A 6,000-nucleotide genomic window follows, 5' to 3' on the forward strand; every position below is an offset into this window, starting at 1 on the left:
GTGCTGACAAAAGTTTTAAAATAAGTCACAATGAAAACAAAAATCTATTAATGCAGAGGGAGCTCCCAGGAGATCTGTGCAGGGCGAAGCCTGCTGGGTACGATAACACAGAGGAGGTCGAGCCAAAGAGCGCCTCTGTTTAATGTTTGGGCTTTTGCATAGATCAAATGGGGCACATTTTCCAACTGGAAAGGGGAGCCGTCTGATCCTCGCAGCAGACAACACAGACTCTGCCAAACACTGACACACTGCAGGGCCAACACATTAAAGCATCCCATTCATCCCCAGAAATAAGAACGACTTCACAAACGATATCTCATTAGAGGCATTGTGGTGATTATGCCACATACAGCCATTCCCAACCCGTGGTTCCTTGCAAAGTAAAGCCCCCTGAAGGTCTCAAAGAGAGGGAGCAGACCCCCTCGCTGACGTCTGATCATGGTGGTTAATGCCTTTTTCTAAAAGATTTACAGATATTCTCTAGCTGAGTTTTCAACTAAATTATATCCATGCTCGGATTAAATCTTCTATCTGCTGTAATAAATAATAAAAGAAGTGTGTCTTTAAAGGGATAACATGTTTGAAGGTACTTCGCTTTCTTCACAAACTTCACATTTTCCCCTTGGAGCCTCTTAAACTGTCCAAATGAAGCATTTCAAACCCTCTCGTGTTCAAAACATTACAGTGAAGCCAAACAAGTCCGAATCCCTACCGACAGCCTGGCTGCCTGTCCATCTTTTTCTCTCCTTCAAACGAACCAGAACAGCAGAAAGTCTCCACCTCTGGTTCTGCAGGTTTCTTCCTCTTAAAAGGGACTTTTGCCTTTCCATCATCTCTTTGTTCATTAGGAATTGTTGGGTTTTCCTCAGTAAAAGTGCCTTGAAGTTCGGCTACTTGCCGATACAGAATGCCGATACGAGTACTTTATTAACTGCCATTACGTCTAATTTACACTCCATATGCAAACGATACACGGAGGCCATGTGTTGCTGTAAACCACCTCTGCAGAGCTCTGCCTCCACACCTCCAACAGCCTTGACGGCTCCAGCCGCTGATGCAAGACGTCACGTAGTACTCCCCTAGAGCTACCGGGGATCTTTGTCCGAGTACAAGAACTTGGTGCAGTATTGACCTTGATACCCGACACTTTGTTATTGTGTATGTTGTTATCTTTATGTTATGGAAAAATGCGGCTGAACAAGATTTAAGAGTGCTTTTAATAAAACACGGTTGAACTTGAAGTAATAGGATCAAATGATACTCAACTTCAGAACAACATTGTATTTTTGGGGGTTTTTTTCAGCTGTGAACCGGCAGTATGTGTGACATTGTGTGTTGGACTGATCCGTCACACCCAGCAGATGATTCCAGGGTGTTTCCCGCCTCTCACACTGTGATGTTGGAAAAAAAAAGCTCCAGACCCCCAGTTGACCCTCGTTCAGCTAAAATTCAGGCTTTCGGAAAACATAGATCTGACTCTAAAATATACTTGTTTAGGAAAAAAAAAAACACAAAAGTATTAGGAAACGGTTGAGTTTATATGCTAATTATAATCAGAAAACATTTGTTTTTATGTGGTGGGAAAAAAAAACAAACAAAGTATTTGCATAAAATTGGAGATTGTTCCACCTAAAATATCAGGTTAATCTTTCATGTTTGTGGTGGAATTTCATGCACACGTTCTCTGCTACCAGTTTCTAGCATGTTTTTCTACTGCCTTGTGGCTCTGTTCTCTATTTCCCACATTTATTGCCGACGATTGCTGCCAGCTGTGCCTCATTAGCCCCCTACTCCTCAGTCTTGACCTTTGCTTGTTTGTCTCCCGTGTCTAAGGCCCCGTTTACGCGACAACTTTCAAGCTTCAGAAAAATGTTGGAGCGTAAAATGGTGGAAACACTGAAAATGGTGTAGTTTTCTTGTCGGGCCACTAGTGGGAGCTGTTGTTTGCTTTTGCGATCAAACCACAAACACATGCGCAGACAACAATACGCTCTAAACATTAAAAATGGGAGAACACGGACATTCGTATGGACAGACGACCAAATTGGTTTGATATTACAGTGACTGGAGCGTCATCTGTAAAACTACCAAGTTGCACATACAGAACTATTTTCCATGGCCGTGGTAGGATATTCTCAGTCACAGTGTGTCAGGAAAAATTATGTTTTCCCCCTGGTTAACACAGAGATGGAGCATTTTTCAAAAAGTTCCACATTAAGAGATTTATTTTCAAAAAGTTACATCTCCAGTGGCTCCTCGCACCACTGTCGTGTAAACAGACACTCAAAACCTAAAGAAAGTTTATCGTTTCAAATCGAAAACATTAACATGTAAACGTTATTACCCCCTGATTGTTTCCAGCTGTGCCTCATTAGCCCCCTACTCCTCACCCTCGACTGTCGCTGGGTCATCTCTCATCTCTGATATCTGCTACAGGGCACTCATTCCAACCGCGACCACGTCTTGTAGATTTCTCATCATACTCTACCCAGTTTTGACCCTTGCCTTGGTCCTTTGACCCCATCTTGAAGTGTCCTTCTTGGTCCTTCTGGCTCCTGGTTTGACCTGCTCTGTACCAAACTGTGATCTACTGTCAACAATCTCTTCTGCTGATTCAACCTAAAATGAACAAACATTTGCTTTTTTTTTGTGCTGCATCATCCTCTCATTGCATCCATGTTTTGTCCTCACAGAGCAACCCCCCCCCCTCAGAGACCAGTGCTTAAGTACTCTGGTAAAAGATCTATTAAATTAATGCCTTCTAATGTACTGCTTCCTGAAACAAGCATTTACTGGGCTGTGAATGAAGGCAGCTGTAAATCACTGACTCACAGACGCTCCTTTCATGAGTCAGTATGAACGAGCTCAGGAGGCGTAACTTCTTTACTGTAACTCATTATTTATAACGGTCGTCACTGTGACTCTACATGAAAAGCACTTTACATTCACTCAATCTTGTGTCTTCAGTGGCAATAAGCTTGTATAGCGTACTACTGAAATCTCTAAGCACCGACCAATTGTACTGTATTTGGGTTTGAATATAAGCTAATTGATTCATTCTGAGGGGAGGTTTTCAGAAAATCTTATATTTCGTGTTAACTTGTCACTCCTTCATTTTCATATTTACAAAAGAGTAAAAAAAATTATGACATAAACTAGTTTTTATAAATTATATTAAGATTTTTTTTTTCTTATCTGTGAAAAACAACAACTTGACAATAAAAACTTAATGAAAACTAAAAAAATAATGGATTACATTATGTGATAACTGTTTACTTAATTCATAAAGCAGGGGTGTCAAACTTAAGGTCTGTGGGCCAAAACCGGCCGGCAAGAGGCTCCAATGGCTCCAAGCAAATGTTAAAAATGTCAAATAAATCATTGATTTTTAACTAAAATTATAAGAATTTCTTAATTGTAGTGACACAACACAACACTGAAACCCAAGCTCAGTGGTGCTGCCATGAAAGCTGGCAAAAATACCATTAGCCTCAAAGTCAAGCAGTTTGTAAAAAAGAAACCATCATGCCTCAGAAAAGATCAGAGACGTTTTTTGGACATTCCACTGTATTTTCCACCAGACGGTTTCATTAAAATTGGCTTCATGTTGAGATTATTGTCATTTTCCTTAATAATCTCTTGATTTTGTGAAACTATTGACATTTTCATCATGTACACTTGGCGCCACAACAAAGAAAAACTTTACAGTTTAAATCAAAAGGTTATTATGGCCCTATTTTACTAGTCCGGCCCTCTCAAGATGGAACTGGGCTGAATGTGAAACTTGAGCGAAAATGTGTTTGATACGCCTCACAAAGCTCACAGGAGAACGTAATGCGGCCTAAAACTTGCATAAAAGTTCAAGTTTTGCAACAAAGAAACAAGAATAGAATGGTCAGCAAGACAAAAATGAAATGAATGAACAAATATTTTGAAATAATTCAATCCATTTGAATTGCAATGAGAATGTAATATTATCTAACTACATATTTTCTAAAATATACATATAAGTTATTCTTTTGAATATTTTTCTAATGTGTATGCAAATGAAAAAAGTTGTAATATTTGTATTTTAATGTTTATTTGAATAAATAAAATATTGTATACAAGATCTTTGTATTTCTTAAGGAGGATTTTTTATTTAATTTTAAATGGTTGCCTTTTATACATGTTGACCGATCTCTATAAACTAATACAATACTTAATTAATCACCTTGGCTATAATAGCTATAATGGCTGTCATGGATATAGTGTTTTTCCTTCCCTTGGCCATAAGACTCTATAACTACATGTAAATAGTGTTTGCTGTGTTTTAATCAATTTCATCCTTTCTGTGCGTATATTTGTCACAATTAAGAGCTGAACATATTCATATTTAAATGTATTTATTTAATTTTTAACCTGTATTATCTGAGATTCAACTCTCTTTCTATTTGTTCTGTGTGGAGCAATGTCTACAGGAATTACCCACGGGGATTAATGAAGTATTTCTATTCTATTCTATTCTATTCTATTCTATTCTATTCTATAATGTCCAAATGGTATGAAAAATGCTGGAAAAGATGGATGAAACAGCTAAAATCATTTACAAAAACAGCTACAAGTGTAATGGAATGTTTACTATCACAAATCGTTATTGAAACTTCATAAATGAAACAAAAGATATCGTTTCCAAACTGAACTCTGGAAGCTGTGCTCATCTCATTTTAAAGGTGAAACATGTTTTGTGTCGTCGCCAGGTAAATTTGATTTGGTGGCTGATTTCACACAAATGGCTGTTTTGGTCACTAAGGTTGCAGACCCCTGAACGAGGCCATCACTTAGACACTAGAGTATTTCTACACTCATTTCGTACGATGACATCACACGTGTTGCTATAAAAAGTGTCTTGTCACCCATGTTTCTCTGACGGGGTGAAGTTTGAGGCAGTATTGAGCTGACTCACCTTATTCCAGCACTCGTTAGAGGTCCTTGATTGACTGCAGTCCTTATTGACGTGTCGACTGACCCCACTCACAGCATCACAAGTCTCCTCCTCTTCTCCTAAATCCAAGCCTTCCCTGCCGAGGTTGTTCTGGCTGAACCTCCGTGTGGTGAAGCTGCTTCTTCCTCCCAGAGAGTGACAGTAGTGAGGATAAACAGACTCTTGCTCTTTCTCTCGGCCCGGGTCTCTTCTTCGGCCTGTGAGCTCATCAGGAGTGAGACTCTGCTCTATATTTAACCCGTGCTCTCAGTGTGTGTGCCGCAGCTCAACTGACTGACTGCATGTCTGACTGACTGAGGCTTTTCCAAACCCCTCAACAGCTGAACTATCAGCAGGCTGACCACTCCTCCTCTTTCTCTTCCTCCTCCTCTTTCTCCTCCTCCTCCTCTTCCTGCATTTCCTTCTCTCTCTTCCTCCTTTATACAGTAATTTCAGAGTCCTCCCGATATTTGGTGGCTTTAGTGGCTCGCTTCGTCTCATTTAAGCTTTTTTGTCTTAAACTTGAGACACGGGCCCCGGTTACATGGCAACGTTTCAAATGACATCTTGACCGTTAAAAAAAAAGTGTTGACGTTTGCACTGCTGAAGCAGACTAACTGACAACAATGTAGTTAGCACGCCGGGCCATGAGGGGGCGCTGTTGCTCATTTTTGCAATGAAACCACACATACATGTGTGCAGAGAACAAGACGCTATAAACGTGAATGAAAATCCAGACAACCCGACATTCGTATGGACTGATGAAGAATTGCCGACTATAAAACTACGAATATGGACTATGACACTAGAAGACAGACTGGGAGACTATGGAGTCGAGGAGCCTAACAGCTGCTGTCTCCTTCTGTCCTGCTCACTGAGCTGGTTGTTAGCATTAGCATGAGCACTACACAGACCTCATGTCTCTTTCTGTCCTACTCATTGAGTGTCATTCAACCCCGCTATCTCACTGAGCTCCAAGTTTGTCTTGTCACGTTCACTGGGTCCACTTCTAGCATTATCTCAAGCTGTTGTGTTTT

At 40.2% G+C, this 6,000-nt stretch overlaps 1 protein-coding gene across 2 annotated transcripts in view; it reads right to left on the reverse strand.

Moving 5' to 3' along the window:
• Nucleotides 1-5,279, reverse strand: part of filip1b (filamin A interacting protein 1b) — a 34,209-nt gene extending 28,930 nt beyond the window's left edge. For both annotated transcript variants that reach the window (XM_080491270.1, XM_080491269.1), the window contains exon 1: nt 4,946-5,279. The gene's annotated coding sequence lies outside the window, so the exon portion shown is untranslated. The remainder of the gene's footprint in view (nt 1-4,945) is intronic.
• Nucleotides 5,280-6,000: the final 721 nt, after the last annotated feature.

This window comes from Lipophrys pholis, assembly GCF_963383615.2.
Source record: "Lipophrys pholis genome assembly, chromosome: 21".
Taxonomy (NCBI): Eukaryota; Metazoa; Chordata; class Actinopteri; order Blenniiformes; family Blenniidae; genus Lipophrys; species Lipophrys pholis.